The 24,671-nt window shown below is 34.1% G+C and overlaps 1 protein-coding gene and 1 long non-coding RNA gene across 3 annotated transcripts in view; one reads left to right on the top strand and one right to left on the bottom strand.

Annotated features, from left to right (window-relative positions):
- Window positions 1–24,671, bottom strand: part of LOC116590379 — a 158,113-nt gene that overhangs the window by 61,467 nt on the left and 71,975 nt on the right. Inside the window, exon 1 of one of the 2 annotated variants that reach the window (XR_004285573.1) lies at window positions 5,269–5,353. The exons of the other annotated variant lie outside the window; for it this stretch is intronic. This is a non-coding gene — a long non-coding RNA (uncharacterized LOC116590379). Of the gene's footprint in view, window positions 1–5,268; window positions 5,354–24,671 lie in introns of those variants that run through there. 2 annotated transcript variants of the gene reach the window in all.
- The window catches only part of SLITRK3 (SLIT and NTRK like family member 3), a 100,723-nt gene continuing 94,929 nt past the window's right edge, over window positions 18,878–24,671 (top strand). Inside the window, exon 1 of the mRNA XM_032342039.1 lies at window positions 18,878–19,065. The gene's annotated coding sequence lies outside the window, so the exon portion shown is untranslated. The remainder of the gene's footprint in view (window positions 19,066–24,671) is intronic.

Raw genomic sequence — 24,671 nt, forward strand, 5'->3', positions numbered from 1 at the left:
AAGTACCTAACATAAGGTCTGGCACGTTGAAGATGTTCGATAAAGATTTTCTAAATTTGAAATTAAATTTTGCCTAATTATTTTTACAAACAGGTTTCTTTTTCTTCCTTGAAAAGCTGTAGAGAAGAACTTGGCAACTAGATCCTGGAATCTTCAGCTTTGTGTTCCTGACATAATCTCCCCTCCTCCATTATGTCTTTAATGCAGTAAGGGGCTGGTCTCATGACATTTTAAGCTTTTACCACAGAGTTAGATTATAAAAACAGCTGATAAATGTTCGATGTGATTTGTCTGTAATGCCATTTGGACATTTTGAGTCTGAGTTTTCTGAATTAGAGGGTCTGAATTACATGAACTCAAAATTGTGTTCCCAGCTTTAAATTTCCATGATTCAATACAGTTTTTATGTTCTTGCTTGGTTTGTTGTCTCTCTGGTTGAAAATACCAGGTGACCATTGAAAGTACCCTCTTAGGCAACTGATTTCCTCATTCTGAACCATATATCAAAAAGCAATACAGAAAAGTGGTTAAAGTCATGGTTATGAAAATCACTCGTACCTGGATTTGAGACTGGCTCTGATATTTAGTAACTGTGGGAACTAGGAGCATTTATTATGCCTTCCCTAAGTTATTTTTTTTGTCAAATTAAATGGGTAAAATATTACATAAACTTAAAATATTATATATGTATAAAATGTAAATATGCATATCATAGGTGTTAGAAAATCAATCCTATTTGTAAAGAACTTATCATGATGCTTGGCATAAAGAAAACCCTCACTAACTGATAGATGCTAGTTTAGTACTCATTCTGAAAGAGTCATTTTCACTGCTCCTGAACTTGCCTTCTTTCTAATTTTCGTTTATGTAAGAATCAAAAACATATCATGAAAAATTATGAAAAATCATTGCAAAATCGGAACATCAGCAATTCATTAACTAGGATCCTGTTTATATTGGTTAACAACAAAGCTCATCTAATTAAATAAAGGCCTCTTAATTATTAAGATAAATTACTCTTGCATATTATAAATATTTGCACACATCATGTTTTTCCTATAGAAATCAGATTTTAGAGAAGCATTCATCCTCTATTAATAAATAATAAATTCCTCTTAAAGGAATTTAACATAAGAAATAAATATGATAATAGCTTAACCCTGGCCTTACATTAGCCTTGTTCCTAAAGAAAGAAAAATTAGATTTCATTATTCACATTAGGAATAACATAGTCTTAATGGCATAAAAGTTAGAACTCAAACATAGAAAAAATACAAGCCAGTGACATTTTAATTTCTTTCTAAGGTCCATCAAATACTGGTTTTATTTTTTAAATTTCAAAATGTATTATAAAAGAATAAGATAGGGCGCCTGGGTGGCTCAGTGGGTATAGCCGCTGCCTTTGGCTCAGGTCATGATCTCAGGGTCCTGGAATAGAGTCCCGCATCGGGCTCTCTGCTCAGCAGGCAGCCTGCTTCCTCCTCTCTCTCTCTCTCTTTGCCTGCCTCTCTGCCTACTTGTGATCTCTCTCTGTCAAATAAATAAATAAAATCTTTAAAAAAAAAAAAAAAGAATAAGATGTTCCTGCAAGTGTGTTGTATCACAAAATAATTTTAAAAGTTAGTTTAAATTTCAAATATTGCTTCTATAGCAAAAATATTTTAAAAAATTAAAAAATAAACTTCAGAATTATGGTGAATTATAAAATTTATAATGCTAGTTTGGCATCAACAATAATAAGCAAACTATTATTCATTCTCATTAGGAAAAGGGGTTTCAATAATCATATATTCTGGTTGCTACATAGTTTTCATATATGTATATGTGGCTTACCTATTCTTATAGGATTAGTATACACTGATATCCAAGAAGACCAATCTGAGCATAACTTAATCACTGAAGATTTAGAAAGCAATTCAAGATGTTCTAGTGTTCTGGGTTATCATTAAAAAGTCAGTAATCATTATAAATAGAAATTTCTTTTTAACAGACTCCTAGAGAGCATTGTTCCTAAGTCTATTTTCTCATTTTTACTCGGTTTTTTCCCATCAATAGTTTAGACATTTTAACAATGTTTATTCTTCCTATCCAAGAGCATGGAATGGTTTTCCATCTTTTTGTGTCTTCTTCAATTTCTTTCATGAGTGTTCTGTAGTTCCTCAAATACAGGTCCTTTACCTCTTTGGTTAGGTTTATTCCTAGGTATCTTATGTTCTTGGTGCTATAGTAAATGGAATCCATTCTCTAATTTCCCTTTCTGTATTTTCATTGTTAGTGTATAAGAAAGCCACTGATTTCTGTACATTGACTTTGTATCCTGCCACATTGCTGAATTGCTGTATGAGTTCTAGTAGTTTGGGGGTGGAGTCTTTTGGGTTTTCCATATAAAGAATCATGTCATCTGCGAAGAGAGAGAGTTTGACTTCTTCATTGCCAATTTGGATACCTTTTATTTTTCTTTGTTGTCTGATTGCCGTTGCTAGAACTTCTAATACTATGTTGAACAAGAGTGGTGAGAGTGGGCATCCTTGTCGTGTTCCTGATCTCAACGGGAAGGCTGCAAGCTTTTTCCCATTGAGGATGATATTTGCTGTGGATCTTTCAGTTTAAACTCATCAGTTTCCACTGTCTCTGGAAACCTAGTCCCCAGTTCTTCCCATTCCCTCTTTAACATTTGCACCAGGCTTTCAACATCCCCTTTCATTCTTACTATGAGCACATTAAGGAGTCGTTCAATTGTCAACAAATCAAAGAGGGCGGGAAAACTTTTAATTTTCTTTCTCTGCTGGTGCTCTTTGATTTTCTAGCATGGCAAAACCCTTTAAGACATGATATATATACATTATATCTCCATGCTATCAACGTATGAAATCTGGTTGCCTTTCCGGAATCTTTTTTCTTAAAAGTTTCTATTTTTACCACTGGTTTCCAGAAGCCTTATTACTGTTCTTTTTTTTTTTTTTTTTTTTTTTTTAAAGATTTTATTTATTTATCAGAGAGAGAGAGGGGGAGAAAGCGAGCACAGGCAGACAGAATGGCAGGCAGAGGCAGAGGGAGAAGCAGGCTCCCCGCTGAGCAAGGAGCCTGATGTGGGACTCGATCCCAGGACGCTGGGATCATGACCTGAGCCGAAGGCAGCTGCTTAACCAACTGAGCCACCCAGGCGTCCCCCTTGTTACTGTTCTGAGTCAGTAATCTGCAATAGCATCCCGTTGCTCACTACATCAAGTGCAAACTTTTCTGTCTTGCTTTCAGGACTTGCCATGATCTGATTTACAGTCCAAGTCCTTGGACAATACAGTCCAAGGTTGGATAAGCAGTTATTCTCTAATGTACACACAGCTACAATCAAGCCAGTATTTTCATCATTCCCTCTGCACATAGTCTTTCTTTCTTATACAGCTGCCTTCTTAATGTTCTTTCTTTCTGGAATATTCCTTACCAATTCATACTACATATCTTTCTTGGCCAGACTATGCATCATCTCCTTCAAGGACACCATTGTTTACTCAAGTCTTCACATCTTGTTCTCTTGAATGTATTTAGCATTTAGTTGTTTTCTACTTGTTTTTTTTTAATTTATAGCAATGAATTCCTTACTAAGTATATAAATTAATTATATATATTTTTTTACATACACACACACACACACACACACACACACACCCAATGGTGAAAATCATGTATTTTACCCATACTTTCCATTCTTTCTTTTATCTACAAGAACCCTGGGCTCCATGTGGTGGGAGAGACAACTTTGTTTAGTTCCACTGAATGCATACACTAGGGACATCATTCATACAGAAAAAAATGTGAAAGTCTCTCCCTAGATTTTTGAGGAAAAAAGTATACATTGTCATAGAAGTGGACTTATAATCATTGAAGATTTCTTTAAAAACACTGTTCTTACTTAAAAATATATATATTTTACTATATTTGGGTCAGTGTCCAGTTACAGATGAAAATATTGCTGTATAAATATAAATATTCAAATAAAGGGATTTATTTATGTGTTTCTGTTCTAATATCAATGGATCCACTGTTCAGAAAATAAATTTGCTGAATTAGAGATCCCTTGATAATAAGCTTTAATAAGAGTTTATAAATTTTGACCACAGATCAGCAACTACTGCAACCCTCAATACTATAAAGGAGTCTTGGAGAAAAATTACCCTCAAATTCCTTCTCTTCAGAATGCAGTCATTTCTAATACAAAGGAACATACAAGATATCCTTTACTTCCTCTTCCCTTACCACCCTTTCCTGGGTTCAGAAATATTACCATGAGCATCTATTCATAATCAGTAATTTATAAGAAAAAGAAAAAGTCCTAAAGTCTGGGGAGCCTTGTACTACAAGAGAGTGTAGTAGTCTGAGAGAATTGATAGTTTCCTAGGTGAGTAATCTCCTGCCAAGAAATATCTCAAGCATAGAGGGAAATAAATTCCATTTCTTATAAAAATAAATTACCCACACAATGTTAAAGTAGTCATCTCTTTAACAAAATATATAATGTTCTTTCTCTCTCTCTCTCTTTTTTTTTTTTTGCTAACTATTTGGAAATATAAACTATAAATATCTCTGGTCTTAGGTTCACTTTCTTAAAACAGATTTTGGCATCCTTTTTATATTTTCTGGTAAAGTATTACAGATTTGAATTAACATTTCCAACAGTAATGATATGAATACATTATATTGATAGTGCTATTATAATACAGGCACGAAAATGGTATTCTCATGATAACTATTCATAAAGATAATGCATATCAGTTTCTAATATTTAAGCGAGTATCATTTGATATATACATTTGAATTTAAAGAAATTTATCCTATATAAGGATTACATCAGGACCTTTATTATGTTTTTGTTCTATTATATGAATTTTGTCTAAAACATTTTGGTGGGTTACAATACTTTTATTACATACTGACATTTCAAATAAGGAACTCAACCCATTTCTTCACAGGGGAAAAAAATTAGGAAGAAAGGAAAACTTCTTTTTTTTTTTTTTTCCCCCAAATTCACTTATTTACTTATTTGAGAGAGCAAGTGAGGGAGAGAGCATAAGCAGGGTGAGCTGCAGAGGGAGAGGGAGAAGCAGGCTCTCCCTGAGGGGGGAGCCTTGTGTGGGGCTTGATCCCAGGACCTGAGATCATGACCTGAGCCAAAGGCTGACGCTTAACCAACTGAGCCACCCAGACACCCTGGGAGGAAAACTTCTACCTTTTGTCAATCCAGAAACGTCAAATGTGACACAAAATCCCTACCTTGTGCTTGAAGAGGAAGTTCTGCTTCTGGTAGAGTCTAGTTCAGTGATAAATAAGGACATTCCTGTTCTAGGAGGCAGGCTGTTCCCTGTCAGATACAAATGATCCAATGAAAATGAAGAGGGAGATGATTAAAGGGAAAAAATGTTGGCCTGTCATGTGGCTAAAGTAATGTCTCAGACCTCCTGCTATTTAGAGCCTGCATATATGCTCTGAAGTTGAGCAGCATTAACTAGTGTCTCTCTGTAGGATTTAGGCAATTGGGAAAGTAGAAGTGTTAATCTGAGAAAACAGGGATGTGGGAATATCTCAAAGCAGAAAAGAATCTGCCCTCTGTTCATGCATAAAAAAAGAGAAGATTGAATTTAAAGTAATAGTCTTTTCTGTAGCAAGTTTTTCTTTCTTTCTTTCTTTCTTTCTTTTTCCCTCTAATTCACAAGCTATTTGCCTATTTTTCCCCCCTTTTGGTATTTGGGATTTCTTCATTGTTTGACACAGCATGAAAACAATAAAGAACGAACGAACTAGGCATTCGTGCAGTATTCATCCCTGGAAATAAATAAGCATCACCTTATTATCTACCTTCTAATAAATTCATCAATTTAGCCTACATTTCTATGAGAAATTACAATATGTCAACGATGAAAAATGCTGTTTATTTACAAAGTGAATTGTGTACATTACAAGCAGACTTAGACAGGGAAGGTATTTCACAACTTGGAATTCAATAAAATGAGAGATCCCACCATATCTTGGTAACCTGAAGCAAAATTGCAACCAATTTTACAGAAGCTTTATATTCAAATACAGTAATAGCAAAGTCTCAGACCTTATCTTCATGCCAATTTCAATGTAGCATTTAGCAATAATACTAAAAACAATAGTAACCTGAATAACTAGAATGCATTGTCTTCCTAGGATCTCAAAATGCCTAAATTATCTCATTTATTCTTATGGCTTATTCTATAGAGAGAAGAAAGCAGATATTGTGGGCAATCTTAGCCTGCACTTAACCAAATAACTTTGAGAGGATCCTGTGACATTCTGGCACTGGAACCTTCAGGCTCATAGCCACCTGGCTGCATGCCTGGTAAGCCGACAGCAGCTGGGCTCTCTAATGGACATCTTGGAGCTAGAGGAAGGGTTGGCTTTATAGGGAGAGTGGAGTAGGTGATTACCCAAGACTCTGTGCCTGAAAAATGCTTAGAATGTATGCTAATATGTGAAAGCTCCCCCTATCAAAGCACAATATGTGCTAATATATGAATTTCACTATTAGTTGGGGTTTAGGCAAAAATACCCTGCTTAAGTGCAAGTACTGACCTACACATTATGCATCCACTTAGGAAAAACGATAAAGATCTTAGTATGAATTATTCCACCAATACTCTTACTAATTGCTAGCTTTCATTGGAAGGGAAACATATCAGTTAGGTTTGGATAGGAAAGATAGATTTAACATTTTCATAAGAATTTCATAATTAAATTGTCATTTATGTTCTTAACATCGTAATAAATCTGATAAACACAGAACAAAGGGAACCAAGGACACTGAAGTACAGAAAGGCTCCAGAATTCTAGAGAGGTGGCAAGAATGCCTAAGTGGGGATACAGTAAGTAAAGGGAAGATTTATCAAGAGTAAAGATTTAGGCAAGCTGTGATATCTCTTATAATATTGCATATCATTAGAGCTAGAAATAAAATCCCATAACATCCAGTTTTGTTGATTTTTTTCCCCACACTTTATGCTTCAGTAATAAACTTCTTATTTAGAGTTATTACAGAGATTCACTCTCTTATGAGAGAAACAAATATATAACTAAATTCAAGAGTATCCAGGAAATTTTAGCTTACTCTCTGGGCCCAAAGCAATATTCATGTATTTGGAGCTTTGCCTGAAAACTGACACTCCTACAGAACATAGCTGGAAATAGCCACTATGCAGGAGGAAATAGTTACATAGAGTTAAGTCTACTATCATTAAGGTTATCTCAACTATTGGAAGATTATTTTAGGTATAGCAAAAGAAGATTTCCAAATGACTTATTTAAACTCTATGGAGTCAATACACTAAAGGTTAAATATATCTAAAACTGTTCTAACCTTTCCACTTAGTACAAAAAGAAATTTCACACTGCTGTATACATTCTACAAATGAGGACATGATACCTATTGAGGAAAAAAGTAACTTGTTCCCGTCTCTCAGAAGCTAGTTTATTTCTCAGTCTAGTACATGTAATCTGATTTTTAACTATGTCTTTGCTATTGTTACTGAAAGAACATTTATTCTCATTCTGTCAAGTCTTCCTCACACTAATTTCCCCCAATTCTCTAATATTCCCCTTCTACAATTACTTTTTTTTTTTTTTTTTAATGCCAAAAGAAACTGGCATAAATTAAGCCAGGCATCTCTTTGGGCAGGCTCTCAGAGACAATCTATATTCCCATTTAATGTGTTCTGTAGGATATACTTTTATTTTCAATATAGTCTCACTCCCAACTTCATGATAATATAATTTTCACTTAGCTGCGGGCTTGCATTCTGGCTAACCTCCTTGTTAGTAATGTCACACAGAAGAAACTATTTAGGGTTTCTGAGTATAAGTTACCATGCATGCTGAAATGGGGAAAAATCAAGGTGATAGGAGAGCCAAAGCTTTAAGTTTAAAAAGAGAAGAACAGGATCTAAGTACTATAATTTAGGAGGAATAAGTCATTTAAAAATCTGTAGAATTTCTTCATTGTTTTTTTTTTCTTATGTAAAACATGGATAATATCTGTTTTATTTTCATTGCAAGATTGTTGTAAGAAAAACGGTGTATAAATGTGTTTGAGGGGATTTTTAACATAAACCTTTATTATTGTGGGCCTATCATGTACTAATTACTCTGCTGGGCATTTCCTAGCTTGCAAAATGATAGAAAAGAAAAGAGCATGGGTCTCTGTCTTCCAGGCTCTTACGAGCAAATATCTAAAAAGAAGATTTATTTAGTGAGAAAAATTAGGTAATACAAAAGAAGATAATACATTTATAAATTCTTGATTTCAGAGCAATGTTCAGCTAGGGTCATCTTCTCTGGCATATAAAATCTATCATGAAAGTGCATTAACAGTTCTCACTCACAAACCCACAAATCCCTATAGCCTTTGAAAATGACTTTCTCATAACAGACTGTTTATATACATCTATAGTTCCTGTGCGAAAGCTTTTTTCCCCCTCCTGTTACATAAAAATCTAGAAGTGATATTTCTTACTTTGATATCTAGCTGTCAGTTTCTGGGACTTACTGTGCTGTAACACTCTCACAGACCATCAACAACCACACTTCCAGGTTTTTAGCATTTATCGTTCCTGACATCTCTTGGGGCCATCGCCCCTACTTGTTTCCAGCCCCTATGTGTTAAACTACGCAAATATTCATTTATTAGTAGCTAAACCAGAAGTAGTGGTTCTGCGGATATCATGAGATCAGCATCCATCTATGCATCTGTGTTGAGTTTTTGCCACAGGGCCCTGCATTGATTATTAGCTGGGATAAATCCCAAAATAGCATGTTCTCTAAAGAGAACCAGAATATGGCTTTGAACCCAGAGTAGATGAGATAGCAGAGCTGTTACAAAATTATAATTCATCTGCAGAATGAATGCATTCATATTTGGAAAGAAGACCATTTTAGTCTCTTGTATTTTTTCTCTTTTAAAATGTGAAATTTTATGAAAGATTAAGCATAAACTCATTTGCTTCTACAATTTAAATATGCTTCCTTTCAGTTGTTTGGCAAATTTTCCTTAAATCTTTATAATATATTTGTTCATTCCAGGTATCCATTGTAGGATTCTAGAATCATAACATGCCTCTTATTTTTACACACATCTTATTTTTGCAGTAGAAGAAAGTAAGGTTCATAATGATGTGACTTACCCAAAACTGCTCTCCTAGTTGGTAGAAACCTGTTTTTTAATCTCTAGGGTATATTGTGTTTTTACTGCAGAATTCTGCCTTCCTGAGGACAGGGACTATTTTTCATCATTTCTAATATTACTTCCTCTTTTCCTTATACTCTTCACTGCCTATTATGCCGATAAAGAAAACAAGGATATTTTTGGTGTGTATATGCAAAGTATGGCTGAACGGATGGTGAAAGAGAATTGAAATGTGGGATTAAGAGACAAAAATTTTACATACAATTTTAACTAAAATCTGTAGAAGACATAAGAATGGGAACTACATTTAGAAAATGAGAAACTGATCTATTAGAAATCTTCAATGATAATTGATGTTTATTGAACAGGTACTGTAACATGAACTTCTATTTAATCTCAAGATAATTCTATGAGTTAGGTCTTATTTTTATGACTCCTTTTTGCAGAAGAGAAAAATGAGTTGCTACACGACTTCAAAGTTAAAATGTATAGGACATTTAAATATCGTGAATATTAAACTATTATTAAAATATATTTACATGTTTAAAAGATTTAAAATGCATACTGCATGTATATGCTTGTGTGTAATATATACGGCTATTATCACATATTGCTATTACTATAACTCTTTGTGCTCTTGTCCTTTTTTTTCCCCTCTACATTCTAAGATTCTTGAGGGAAAAAACTGGGTACCTCGGAAAGCACCTAAGTAAGTGTCAGCCACATAATTAGCCTGCAATAAATACTAAAATAATGTATAAATAAATGCATTAAATAGCCAATGTTTGTTATAATTGGGATAAATGGTAAATAAAAAAACAGTGTTGAAATAGCTGATTAAGTTCTTTCCCTTAGAGAATTATTGGTCTCCCTAAGAACTGTCAGGCCCCAGACATGAAATAATTTTCTTCTTTACTTGTAACTCATCTTCAGTAGGCTTAAAACTACTGATCAAAGATTTTTCCATCCCCTAAAATATGATTTATGATATTTTTGTCTTTCTCTTATTACTTGTCTTTACTTCACTAGAAAACTGAGGCCAACCTGGTCAGCTTTTATCTAATATGACTGTCAGTCATCTATCTACCTCAGAGTCTAATGACCTAAAGCAGGACACAACATATAGAATTTATGAAATTATGAGTAAATATTTTCAACACATTATTGTATCTCATTTGTTTTTACAGTTCCATAGTCTATCACAAACTTGTCCTTTTTATCTACAGAAATATACAAATAACTTTCTTATTGAAATGATAAATTAGCAAATACTACTTTTTAAACTTTTTAATTGAAATGATAAATTAGCAAATACTACTCTCCATCTGGTTTTATGAAGGTACAGGCATGAGAGAGTAGGTGAAGCAAAGCCTAGGACTTCAAAGCATGCTTGTCTCATAACAGATGGAACATGTAGTAGTGATGTTACTAAATAAATTTTAACAGCTATAAGTTAGGGTGGAGTAGTGGAGTGAGAAGCATTATCCATCCCCTCTCTCAAAATGAAAGGTGTCATTTCTTTTTTTTTTTTAAAGATTTTATTTATTTATTTATTTATTTGACAGACAGAGATCACAAGTAGGCAGAGAGGCAGGCAGAGAGAGAGAGAGGAGGAAGCAGGCTCCCCGCTGAGCAGAGAGCCCGATGCGAGCCTTGATCCCAGAACCCTGGGATCATGACTGGAGCTGAAGGCAGAGGCTTTAACACACTGAGCCACCCAGGCACCCTGAAAGGTGTCATTTCTTATTTATATTGTTAGATCTCTTACCTTCATAAAAAAAAAAAATTTAACTTCTATTAGTACAACAGGGTGTAAGTGACACAATGACTTCCAATAAAATATTAAAAGTATTGATTACAGATTTGTCCATCCCCCCAAAATATGATTTATAATATTTTTGTGTTTCTCACAAAATTTGAATGAACTCAATTGAAATCATGACGACAATAATGATGATGATTTTGCTGGTGTTTAAAGTTAATTTTGGAGATCTCTGATTCAGGTACATCTGACACATTTCAGTACTATATTCTGCTAATGTAGTTGTCAAGAGAATTGAGAATTCGTGAAGTAGTGAGCTTTCCTTTACTTGAGTTAATGGAACAAAAGTTCTCCTAATGCCCGTATGTGGCTCTTATCAGTCCCAAGCTTATGGCTAGCAGGGATACAATATAGTAGAAATGTGTCCCTGAGGCTTATGCTAAAGAAACCACCACCATGCCTCACTTATATTACCACATTGTTCCTATTTTGAGATAGGGTTATCATCATTTTCATTTGATTAACACTGGATTTACTTGTTGTTTTTGTTGACACTGCTGGATAAGAAAGTGCCCCAGGATTAATAGCAATGTAAAAACTTATCTTTATCACTTCAGTTATTAAGATTAGTATGTTAAAATAAAGATGCCACGAATATTCTTTCTCTTTCATTAAACATAATTCTCATATAAAAATACAAAATATTTCTGTTTTAATCCCCTTAAAACATCTCTCTTAAGTAAAAAGCACTAAGATTAAATTCACTGAAATAAACTACATTTCTTTAAAACTACATTTAGACATCCTTGAATGACACAGCACCACAGGCTACCCTATGAGCCCCAGTGTCAGATTCTGTGACCTAATCAGTAACATATTTAACATTACAGAATTATAAAGCTGGTAAATTGAACTTTCATAAGTCAACAGCATAACATTTCAACTATGACAAAAATTGCACCTTGTGTAAAAGGAAATGTCATTTACCAGGAAATATATACGTGAAAGCAAGTTCCTCAAAGTGCATTAATATTAAAGAGAAAAAAGTATACAGATATTTTATTAGGGAAAAAAAAATTGTTCCAAAGATACAGAAACCTGGAGACTGCAACATTACCATTGCCTCCAACTGTCAACTCTATTTTTAACTCAAAGTTCTGATTTCAACTGAAAGTAAGCATCAGAGACACATAAGTGAATAGATTTTTCTGTGTATTTTCTGTCACATCATATTATAGTGCTTTGGCTGCTATACATATTATACCATGAAGCATGTAAAAGAACAAGTTACCTCATAAGTAACTGCAACAGAATGAAGCAGAATTGTTGCATACACATGGAAACATTTGCTTTTAGCAGAGTTACAAGGTTACATTTCCTGTCTGCATAAGAAAAATATATTGACTCTCAGTATATAATTTTTTGTTTTCTCTCTGTAGTGCTGCAGTAATTCATGTTGTATTGTTTTCTTTCATGTTATATTATGTACAAATAATAGTGTTCAGATTTTATATAGGTTTTCATCAAAGTCTTCATTATAGATTTATCTTCCTGACTCTATGGAGGCTATGTCTAATAAAATCCAAACTTATCACTAATTTTGAATATTTTAAATCTTCTGGAATTCTAAAAAAAAAAAGAAAGAAAAAGTCCAACTATGAAAATATGTCCTATTAACTATTACTATTATAATAAAATTATTTTGAATAGTGGATTCTGACATATCCACATAAATATATGCACAATTTAATCAATAACCTCTCAAAGTACATATTCTAGAATTTCATTAACTGAGTAGAATCGCCACAAACAGAAAAACTTATTTTAAGATTTTTTTTTAGTTCTCAATTAAGAAGTGAGTTAATGATATGTTAATATTCTTGCTAACCAAGCTCAAAATGTTCTAGAATAACAAATCATGTGTAAATGCACATATTTATCCTAGGACGTACTGTGTGAAAGCACTGCTTAATCAATACCCTGAAGTATTAAAAGTTTAGTATTAGAGTTTAAAATTGGCAACTATGGGCTTTTCAGAATTACTCCTGGACACAATCTGCCAATAACTCTTGTATGTGATTTAGAACCTGGGAATTTTTCAATTCTTTTAGTTACTTTGCTTTAGACTCAGCCAGGAAATGGTTTACGTTACCAGTGTAACTCAAGGGGGAAAAATAGGATCTGTTGGGTCTAGGCAGATCGAGGCAAATTTCAAATGATGATGATGACAATGCCTTAATTAGCTAGTGTGACACACAAGCATACTCTATAATGCCATCCCAGGCGCAACCAGATAAATAGTATGAAATAAATGAAAATAAATAAGTAAATAAATAAATAAGGTCATCAACCCATCAATCCACTCTACAGAAATAGGTCTGTGTAGGAAATAGCTTTCCTTTGACTATTCCAAAAATATTGCTGGTTCTCAGATTTCTGATGTCATCCCTCTGCATTTAGTGATCTATATTATCTCCCTAGATAACCAATTAATCCACATTTACTTTGTATCCTGCTAATTCTGGAAAATCTTGATACTAATTCTGGAAAATCTATTAGTAACCATTACTTCCGTGGAAACTGAAGCCTTAGTGAGTTACCACCTCGTTACTAGGATATTCAGTCAAGTCTTAAAAGTGTCATTCAGTGTTTCTACCTAAAATTCTCTGAAAAAATTTGAAACCAGTAGGTAATTGTTTTAAACCTGTTTTGTACTCCTATTTCTAGAATTGTGTATTCCCCATGATTGCTGAAAGATTTTTTTTTTTATCTTTAATACTTTATTATTTAATTTGGTTTGAATATTCTAGACCACTGTTTCTCAAAGAAGCCTTCCAATATGACTAGGCTCTTTATTTTAGGAGGGGCTGGCCTCTCAAGTTAATTTCTTCATTTGACAAAAGTTTGAATGAGGATCACCAAATAAGCCAGCTTTATAAAGTAGTTGCCAGTGAAAATGTATGAGAGTTCTCTGGCTAGTGGTGAAGACTGGCATATAAACAGATGAGTTGCAGTATAAGTATGCTTACTATGACAGAAGTATACATTTAATGCTTCGGGGTATCTACCTCTGTACAAGATTCAGAAGCAGCCTACAGTAGCTGTAGCATTTAAGATGGCACTCAAAAGCACAGTTTGCCAGTGAAGAGAGGGGAAGTGACTCCAAAAAGAAAAATGGCATGGCAAACCGCACAGCCTAAGAAAAGAGATTTATGGTGTTTGTAAATCAGTGAAAAATGTGTAAAGAGCATAATGTTTACAGGGGAGAAGACAAAGGATAAGACAAAAGGGCAAGGAACTGGGGAAAGGTAAAGATCACCAGACTGGGAAGAGGCATTTTGCCAGTGCGAGGAATTCTGATTTTTCTTTGTTAATGGGGAAGTAATTTTGGAGAAGATTAACAAGGGGAGTGAACAGAGACAGGACTTTACATGCACTTCACAGCACTTTACCTGGAGATCAAAGGGTAAGCAGTTACAAAGCCCCAGGGAAGGATTATGAGAATTTAACCCTGTCAGTAACCCTAAACCTGGGAAGAAGTCTGGCCTGAAAGACTCCTGAATTACAGCCCAGTCAAGGATGGGATAGACACAAGTGTCAGCTTTTTTGTGTGTTTCTATGGCTGAAATCTTTCAAAAGCCACCTGAAAGCACCTTATAAAGCAGTGCCATTTGGACAATATGAAATTTCCATTTGCCTTTGCTATTCTCCACCCATTATTCTCATTTTTGCATTTCTGCTGGGCACCCTATACAACTAGCAGATGTTGCAAGTAATAGAGGCAATCTCCAATCTTTATAGAAACGCTAATTAATCATGGACCCCAGTTAATCATTTCTCTCAACTGTGATACTCTTCTTTTTTGCCAGTGAGAATCAGACTAAGTCCCTTTATCATAGAGTCTCCTATCAAAATTTCAATGAGGATGAAAAAGTTAGGGTCCTTCAGTTTAGGAATACTTAAATTGCTGGGAAGTATGATAAGAATCCAGACTTGCATGCAAAATTTCCCAAATAAAATTTCTGAGGTCCAAATGGTTTTTAGGCAACTAATTTTCAGCAGTTCCAGAGTGGCCATTATAAATGCTAGTAGCACTACATATTTAGTTAAATACTATCTTGGAAAACAATTATCTAATTTATTGAGAGCAACTGTCATTGAAAACACAATACAAAATGATGACCAATGTGGGTTTATGGCAAGTTTGATGCATAGATCAGATAGATGTACCAGATAAGAAAAGTATTTTCCAGTGTTCCCTTTCCTTTTTTCCAGCAGAATCAAAATGGACCCATGCAGGAACTAAGTCATTCATCAATACATTTTAACTAAGTGGTTCTTTTTCACATCCATTAAGCTGAAAATTTGAATGAGGTAGATTTGTTCAAATCTTGGCTCTTGGCTCACCTAGAGATTATACCCTACTAGGGATGGCAACACTAAATAAGCAAAGCAACAAATAAAACTGTTACATCTCTTACAAAAAGGCTGTGAATGGAAAGAGAAAGATCTATTTGATTAAATTTCAGCACAGAGGTAAGGTAGAAGGAGGGAGGGGTTCATAACGAAGGCTTATGGGGTTCTGCTTTCTGCCTCTCTTGCAATTCATCTCTCTCATGACACTGAACTCATTCAGGGGAAAGATAATCGTCTTTATTCATTCTACAAATATTTATTAAATTCTTATTAATCACTGAGTTCTGATAATTAAGAAAGCTGACACGAATGACTCTCACATACTAAGTAGATCTCCTACTTAGGGCTCATTCCTCCTCATTCCTTGGTACATTCCTAAGTCCAAAGGACCCATTCCATTGTACAAATGCAATCACACATTAAAAACAGCAATAACTATGGGCTCTGGGTAGGGTATGTGTTATGGTGAGTGCTGTGAAAATTGAGTAAGACTGAAGATTCACAGATCTGTACCCCTGGGGCAAAAATAAGTAAGTAAGTAAATAAATAAATAAATAAATACAGCAATAACAAAAAACTCATGACAGCTAAAAAAGAAAAAGAAAGAAAAAACTCACTCACTTAAGTGCAGAGTGACCAGTAAGTGTATGATTTGAGAGTGGATTGAACAAGGTAAGATCCAGAATAACACATGGTTTATACCTGCTTACAAAGAAGTAAAGGATTTGGTGTTATAAGAGAACAGTAAGTGGCCATCGTTTAACAGATCCAGAAAATATTTCATTTGAGGAAACTGCAGTTTTATCAACATTAAAAACAAAATCAAATTTCAAAGTAAAGTAGTAAGTACTAACAAAGCTCGTTCATACAGCCTTCTCGGCTTTGAATTTTCCATCTCGAGGGATAAAGCCTTTTACTCTCCTGGTAGAGAGAGGATACCTTCACATGGGAGATTTATTTTCTGCTTTCAGAGGAACAAAGGAGGTCACAGTGTCTTTCTTGCACTGGCTGTTTCTTAAGCATTTTTAATTCAAAAAAATCAATACGCCAAGACGGCATATTTTAAGGTGGCAATTTTGTTCTCTCTCAGTATTAATGTCATGAATCAAAGAAAAAGAATAGTCTACAGGAATAAAGAAAATACAAATTACAGAAAAGCCAATTTATATTGCTACCTTTTGAAATACAGAAATTTGTTCATCTACTGAAACAGCAATGAGTCAACATCATCCTCTTTTCTATAAGTATTAGTTATTCAAATTTATCCTAGTATCTATTTTAACAAGTATATGTTTTCCTGAAATAAATCAATGTTCTGTTTTCTCCTGCTAAGATTAAGAGCAATAGAGTGTGAAAATTTTGGTCAAACACTTCATTTTCCAATTTACATAATTTCCCACCTACTCTGAAGTCCTTCAAAGTATAAGTGAATGACTCTGTACAAACTACTACCGAAGTGAAAATCAGAAAACCAGTACTTTAATTGAATGTAACAGGACATAATTGTTTCATAAAGATTTCAAAAGGATAGTTCATGAAAAAATAAAAATAACTAACTTTAAGAAAGGTATAGAACATATATTCTTAACATAGACTCAAAAAGCAGAGAGAAGGAAGAATTGAACTAGAGATTTCTATGAATAGTTAGTTAGGAAATTGGGAAAAGAAAAAATGGGAAGTGTTCAAATAAGGCAGTATCTTAATGTATTAATGGCAATGACGAGGAAGAAGAAGGAGGAGGGCGAGAAAACATTATCAAAATGTTCCTCAATACTCTATGACTGGATTTAATTACCCTGTTAAGGAAAATAAAAATCAATGGCACGTATTAGAGATGGTAAGTAAGGCAAGACCATTGCAATAGGTTATAGGGATCATCACTGTAATGGGATTTTACAGTGGCAGAGAGAGATTGGGCTCAATTCTGAGCACAACACAGACAAGTGGGAATTTATAAATATGGTGAGGGTCAGTTGATGGAAAATTACTAAAAGGAAAAGTCAAGGATAAGCGGATTCTGGCTAAACTGACCTAAAAAGGGTTCTCGCTGAAGACGGGCCATGATGATTGGATAGCACCTAGGGGGTGATAGAAAATGAGGAGCCTGATCAGACACTGAAGGCGAGACAGCGGGCTGCTCTGCTTAAACTGACTTCCCAGGGGTCTTGCAAAAACTAGATTTTATAAGAAAGTACACAGGTGGACCTAGAAGAAGCTTCAGGAAAGAGCCTGACTAAAGTTTAGTCAGCAAAGAATCTTGTCAAGACAATAAGAACTGTACTGTTATTTTTAGTTGAGAAGTATGATATTTTTGATATATGAAAGATGTATGTTGTAACCAAGAATAAAGGAAATTGTAAAGTAACTCTAGTTATCAGGAAAGAGATTGTAAGTAATTTTGAGATGAGTAATTAATTTGTTATGACCCTGAAGTCGAAAATCCTTTAGTATAAAAAATAAGGAGCTAGAGAAAGCCAAAGACTGAACAGAAGTGTGGCTACCTGAAATTCACTGAGGGAGAGAGAAGTTGTGCTCAGATGGCCCCAAGCTAACATCCTTTTATCTGTCAGAAAATGCCTCCTGGGATGGCTTCTGGGCCTAACTGCCACACTATAAAGAAGGTAGCACTAACCATCAGTTTTGAGAGACAGTGTTCTGGTTCTTGCTATCAGAGAAACCTAAGTGTAAATATCAAATTCAACTATTTTAAAGCTTCTCTACTTTTGCCGAGTTATTTATACTCTGGTCATTCATAATATTCAGGGCTAACAATATATGCATTACAGAGTTTTAGGAAGGTTAAATGTGATAATGTAGGTAAAAGAAAGGCCTTAGGACAGTATCAGAAATTAGTGAACATTAAATAAATATTAACTAATATTCTTTTGAAGTTCTCAGTATGGTGCAAGCCCTACACAGTAAATACTCAAAAATAGTAGTTTATTCTTATAGTATGGTAATAATTCATTCTCAGGAAAAGAGAGGGAATACATGTTGTGACTAGGATGTGTTGTTTTAAAACTAAAGGCAAGATAAGGCCAAGAGGGAAATCAGTGACAACAGGGGCCGAGGCTGTCCATATAGTAATCATAGGCTTCAAATTGGGCTGGGTGCATGCCAGAGGATAATGAATGAGTATCAGGTCAGCAACATTAACACCAAATGCTTATATTCCTATTCTTTTTAGCAATCCCTTGTACAAAATACTATGCAATAGTTGAGAGTGTGTGACAGGTAGATACTTTATAGGAATATATTCCAGAATTTAGTTGATTCTAGACTTTAAAATGTAGAGTTAAGACACAACAGACATACAAAGAGCACAACAATATACATAAAGATTTACTCAAAAAAATTGTGTAGCTCATCTTGTTTATTTTAGAGCCTGTTAGTTATGCCTTTGAAGAAAGTAAATAAAAGTATGAAAGAAAAACAAAAACTAACTTGCTATTTGTTTAAAAATGCTTCAATCTCCACACACCTCAATTTTTATGATAACCATAAAGCTATCCCTACCTGGAGAAGGATTACCAAAACTCAAATATTAGCATCAATTTGTACTGGAGTCTAAAATTTCTTCAAAAGCAGCCTCAGCAACTATTAGATGAATGTCAAATGCTCCCTTGACAGTATCTGGAATGCTTTGTGGAAAGTAACTCTGGTCCCTGGTACAATTTCTTCAAGAAGCTGCTGGGTAAGTTAGATATCTGGGCTGAGGTAAAATGAGGTTGCATTTCAGATTCAGACTTCAGATTCTGCTATGGTGTACCAAAGCTCACCAGAGAAATGTTCTTTGAACAGTAAGGGAGAGATGTCTAAGCCACAATATTAAGTTTTCTGCTCAACTGATGCTACTCACTGACAGTCCTCACATAGTTGCACAATACTATTTACTCAACTTAAAGTAGTTATTCAACTTAGAGTCAGTGACAAAGGTCTCTAACCGCCGGTTAATTTTTTTTTTTTTTTTTTAATGGAGTAATCTACTCTGTTGTGTGAGGAAATAATGGGAGAGAGGGGATGGGGTTGTGGACCAAGTGCCAAGGTTTAACGTGGGAGAATAAGGGCAGCAGAAAGCGCCATCATCAGAATGGAAATAAAGACAAGAAACCCCAAGTTGGAGTACAGATAGAAAGATGGACAGACATTACTTTTGAATTTATATTAACTTTTAGGAAACAGTCAGGAGTAGAATTGACAATGAGTAGGAAGATTATGTTTCAGCCAAAATAACTGGGAAAGAAGGGGAAAATCCACTAATTCATTCATTCTTTTAGTCACTGATATAATGACTATCTGTTACATACCAAACACTGAGTGATGTGGTAAGTTTTTAAACATTGCCCTTGCCTTCATAGAGTTTATAGTCTAGTTATACAAAGAACTAAAAATAGTTAAATCTAAAGGACTATGAATTGCTAATTCCTAGGTAATGGTGATATTAGAAGAAAATTCTGAACCTGCCCCAGCAATAGCTAATTTAATACTATTTTGACAGTCTGTATAAAATTTAAGTTTGGGAATTTAAGTTGAAAAACTGATAAAAACTTATACAGGTTTTAAAAAATGAAGAGAATCATTATTCTATATGAAGGGGTGCAATCCTTTGATTAAAAGTAATTTATATTGGAGGGGGAGACAAACTATGAGAGACTCTGAGAAACAAACTGAAGGTTTTGGAGGGGAGGGAGTAAGAGGTGGGTTTAACCTGGTGGAGGGTATTATGGAGGACACGTATTGCACGGAGCACTGCGTGTGGTGCATAAACAATGAATTTTGGAACACTGAAAAAAATTAAATTAAAAAAATTTTTTAAAAATGTAATTTGTGTAATTAAAATAGTCTCTTTTTAAATGTATTACTGCATTTGCTAGATTATAAAGCAATGGTACCTATAATTAATGTAACCGGTATTAGATGGGTCCTTACTGCAACAATTAGGATTTGCCTTTTTAATTTTGAAGTGACAAACTGCCTTATAGTAATAATACCCAGGAAAGAGTTGTTTGAAGACATCATTAATATATTTTTATTAATAATACCAGGGATTATTATATTATATAACTATATTACATATCAGAATCATTTTCACAGATATTACAAAAGTGTGCACAAAGTAAAAGTTCTAAAACTTATGTTGCATAACTTTTTATTCAAATATATCCTGTACTCAGAAGTACAGGTCTCAGAAGAAACTTTTCACCCTATCCCAGCCCCTTTATACATATTTAGCACAAACAGACCAACTATCCCATGAATGTCCCTCAAACATTTTTCAGTGTCTATTTTGGACATTTCTCAGACATTTTTCCCACTTACTTTCTCAGTAACTGCTTAATTTTGTTAGTTTCGCTGTCCATGTTTAGCTCTATTCTTTGTTTCCTAGCCTTTATCTAACTATCATTTACTGTTGACTGTGTCTGCTTTAAACGTCTGCAGGATGCAAAGAAATGATCTCAGGATCTACCGTTCATCTTCATGCAATTTCCTAGAAAAGCACTCCTGCCCCTTTTCAGCCCCCAGATGGGCTCCTAATAGTTCTCCACAAAAAGGGGAAAGAGGATTAAACAGAACCCTTTAATGCTTAAAGATTATAATTTTTTGCTCATTTAGGATACATACAAAATGTATATTAACTACAGTAAACTAGCCATTACTTCTACATCAATCACTTTTGGATTATATACCCATAGTAGCTAGAGTCTAGTAAGAGGTTATAAATAGCAGAGTTTTAAAAATGATCTTGTAGCTCACAATATGAACACCGTCCAAAGGAATGGTCTCGGAATCTTAATATCTTCTGCTCTTTAAAAAATAAGTAAAGAAAGAATAATGAATTTAAAATACAAAAGCAAGATTTCAACCCAATGTTAGCTAGAAAATAATAGAGTGTTCCACTAAAAGAAGAATAAAAAGAAGATACGTAAAAAAATATTATATTTATTTATAATTTGTTACAATGAAGTGAACTCATTTTTAAAAAGTATATTTCTCAGAAAATTGAAATACATCCACTTTTAGAGCCAAAGTTTTATTTCTTCAATAATCTTTGATGAAACCTTGATACAAATATTATAATCTTCACCATTTAAAAAAAAATAATTAGCATAATTATGAACCATAAGTATTGCAGTGAGACTTAACATGAGGATGCCTCTTTTAGCACTTAAGCAGGTATATAAGAATGATATTCTTGGATTAAATGATCTTAAATCACTAAGCTTTTTTGCTCTTGTGTTTTTCATAGTTATCTTTCCCTTCCTTATCAGGCTGCTATCTCTTTTCATGTTTTTATTATCTCACTTTGATTTTAAGCTTTTTTTAGTGTGTGTGTGATGTAAATTTTAAGTAGCATTGGGGTAAAATTCCAAATTTTTATGGGGTTTTAGACAGGTGAATCAGCCTGAAAAGGAGCTTCCTGATAAATGAAGTGTCACTGCAATTAATTAAGTTATCAAGCCCCATCTGGTTGACCCTAAGGAATGCCATAAGAGATACCAAAAAAATAAATAAATAAAAGAATAAAATATTTTGCTTCTAGCACTAATTATATTTAAAAAATAATTCCATGAGTATAATCAAAATTATATCTTATTTAAATGTGTAATTTAATGTTAGAATTGAAATACTGAAAATTTTGGTTTCACATGTTGATGTTATTTTAACATCATTATTTAAACTCAAATGCAGTCTACTTTGTTTTTGTTATTCTGAAAAAAAAAAAAAAAAGTCATAAGCCAGTCCTGGGCCCCTTTCCTTTGCTGATTAATAGGGTTTTCTCATATTTCCTATCAGTAAATCTCTTTGGCCTAATTCAGTGCAACATTATCCTTCATTAGGGAGTCGGATTTCATGCTATCAGAGAATACTGTGGTAGTAAGGGACCTCAGAGGTGATTTGCCCATCCCTTTTATTTTAGAGATTAAATAGGGATTTTAGAAAGATGCTGCCTTTTGAAAAATCTCTTTGTTCTGATTAAAGTTTATCCTTTTTTGGTACACTTAAATAAGTTTCTTATGTCTTCTTTACATAAGCAATCTCACTATTATATAAGGCAAGCTAACTGATGTACTTCAACCAGATGTTATCAAGTCGGGGAAAGAAAGAAAATCACACATTTTTTGCTTAAAATTTCATCATAATTATAAGATATATATATATATATATGTATATATATATATATATATATATATATATATATATAATGAATTATAAGTTAGTTTTATCCTAAAGAAGTTCTCAACTATGACCAAATAATCCTATCACATCTCATCTCTTCTTTATTTCATTTTCTATTCTATGTTATCTGGCAGGGATAGGGAAATGATGTCTGGGAAAAGTCATTTTTGTGGGTTTTTTAAAAAGATTTTATTGATTTATTTATTTGACACACAGAGAGAGATCACAAGTAGGCAGAGAGGCAGGCAGAGAAAGGAGGGGGAAGCAGGCTCCCTGCTGAGCAGACAGCCCGATAGGGGACTCGATCCCAGGACCCCGAGATCATGATCTGAGCCGAAGACAGAGGCTCAACCCACTGAACCATGCAGGCACCCCTTTTTGTGGTATTTCTAAGAAAAAGGGATATTTAGTACTTATTTTTATGATCATAAAAGTAATGGAAAATATGGGAAATAAAGAAAAGTATATAGTGTAAATACAGTGACTTATGTCACCATCTAGATGCTGAATATCTTAAGACATTATGGACTTGTCTTTCTGCTGTTTGTGTTTTTTTTTTTTTCAAAGATTTTATTTATTTATTTGACAGAGAGAGATCACAAATAGGCAGAGAGACAGACAGAGAGAGAGATGAGGAGAAGCAGGCTCCCTGCTGAGCAGAGAGCCCCATGCGGGACTCGATCCCAGGCCCCTGGGATCATGACCTGAGCCGAAGGTAGAGGCTTAACCCACTGAGCCACCCAGGCGCCCCTGTGGTTTTTTTTTTAAGTACATTTATACATACGCATCGAATTTGCAAGCCTAGATACAATCTTCTTAAAATTTATTTAAATTCAATTAATTAATATAGTGTATTATTAGTTTCAGAGGTAAAGTTTAGTGATTCATCAGTTGCATATAATACTCAGTGCTCATTACATCAAGTGCCCTCCTTCATGCCAATCTTAAAAGATAATTTACCGGAGTTTTTAAGTTTTAATGTAATACACTGAAAACAGGCTTGCAGAGTCATTCTCAAACATTTCTCTTTCTATATCCCACTGTTAAATCACAGCTCAACTGAGAAAGAAGGGGGTTATGACTTAGAAAAAGTAAAAGTAAAGGTCACTCCATTTTAATCCTGGAAAAAAATTATAGAAAGAAAAAGAAATGCTTTGCTGAAAAGAGCAACAACAAAAGGAATTTCTCCCCTGACTACCTATTTCAACCACTGACAGGAGGTGACTTTTCAGGGCATTTCACAAATAATCTAGAGCAAAGTGTTACCAAGGACAGAAAAGGTTTACATTTTAGTTTTATCAGATTTATTTGATTTTACAGTTTAATTAGATTATTTGATTTTACTATTTATATGGATTGAAGTAAACTGAGGGCCAGAGAACCCACCATAGCATCTGTCATGATGTGGTGAGATGGCATCTATCAAACTATGTATGGTCTGATAGTGGTGGTTGGAGTCAATAGTGTTGAGAAGGTGAGTCAGCAATGGGAGGTGATTGAGAGATTTTCAGTACCCAAACCAGAAAAATAGAATACAAATTCACCTGCAGGATTTGTCCTGAACAAGTAAAAAATGTCATTGCCCTGGATACCAGTAGGTTCCCACACCCAAAGACCAAAACAAAGTCCTTTTATCCTCAAATTTACAAAGATACAAATACCTTCATGTTCATATAGGATGACAGTGGTTTAAGGGATGAGGAGATAATTTGAGAGAATGAAAAATTTTATCACAAAATAAACAAACACTGAACAACACTTTAAGTAATTGGATTGTTCTTAGACAGAATAATTTGAATAGTCACTCCTCTCTACCTTTACCACCCACACACATTGTTCAAACATTAGGATTCAAGAGAAGTATTCACAAATTAGATATAGCAAAAATAAAGTAGTTACTTTTCTCTGTATAGCCACACCATAGAAGAGTTAAAAATCAGATTCGTTTCATATACATTTGCTTGCCTTAAATTTCTGTGGATAATGTGTGCTTCAGGCTGCCACAGCTTAAATTTATTAGAGCATCGCATAGTTAGTGATAGGATTAGGGGTTTAAATCCAATGTCAACCAATTTGCCCTTTGCCCATCTAGATTTGATCTGTTCCTAACAGCCATCAGGC

Source organism: Mustela erminea, chromosome 1 (assembly GCF_009829155.1).
Source record: "Mustela erminea isolate mMusErm1 chromosome 1, mMusErm1.Pri, whole genome shotgun sequence".
In the NCBI taxonomy this organism is placed as follows: Eukaryota; Metazoa; Chordata; class Mammalia; order Carnivora; family Mustelidae; genus Mustela; species Mustela erminea.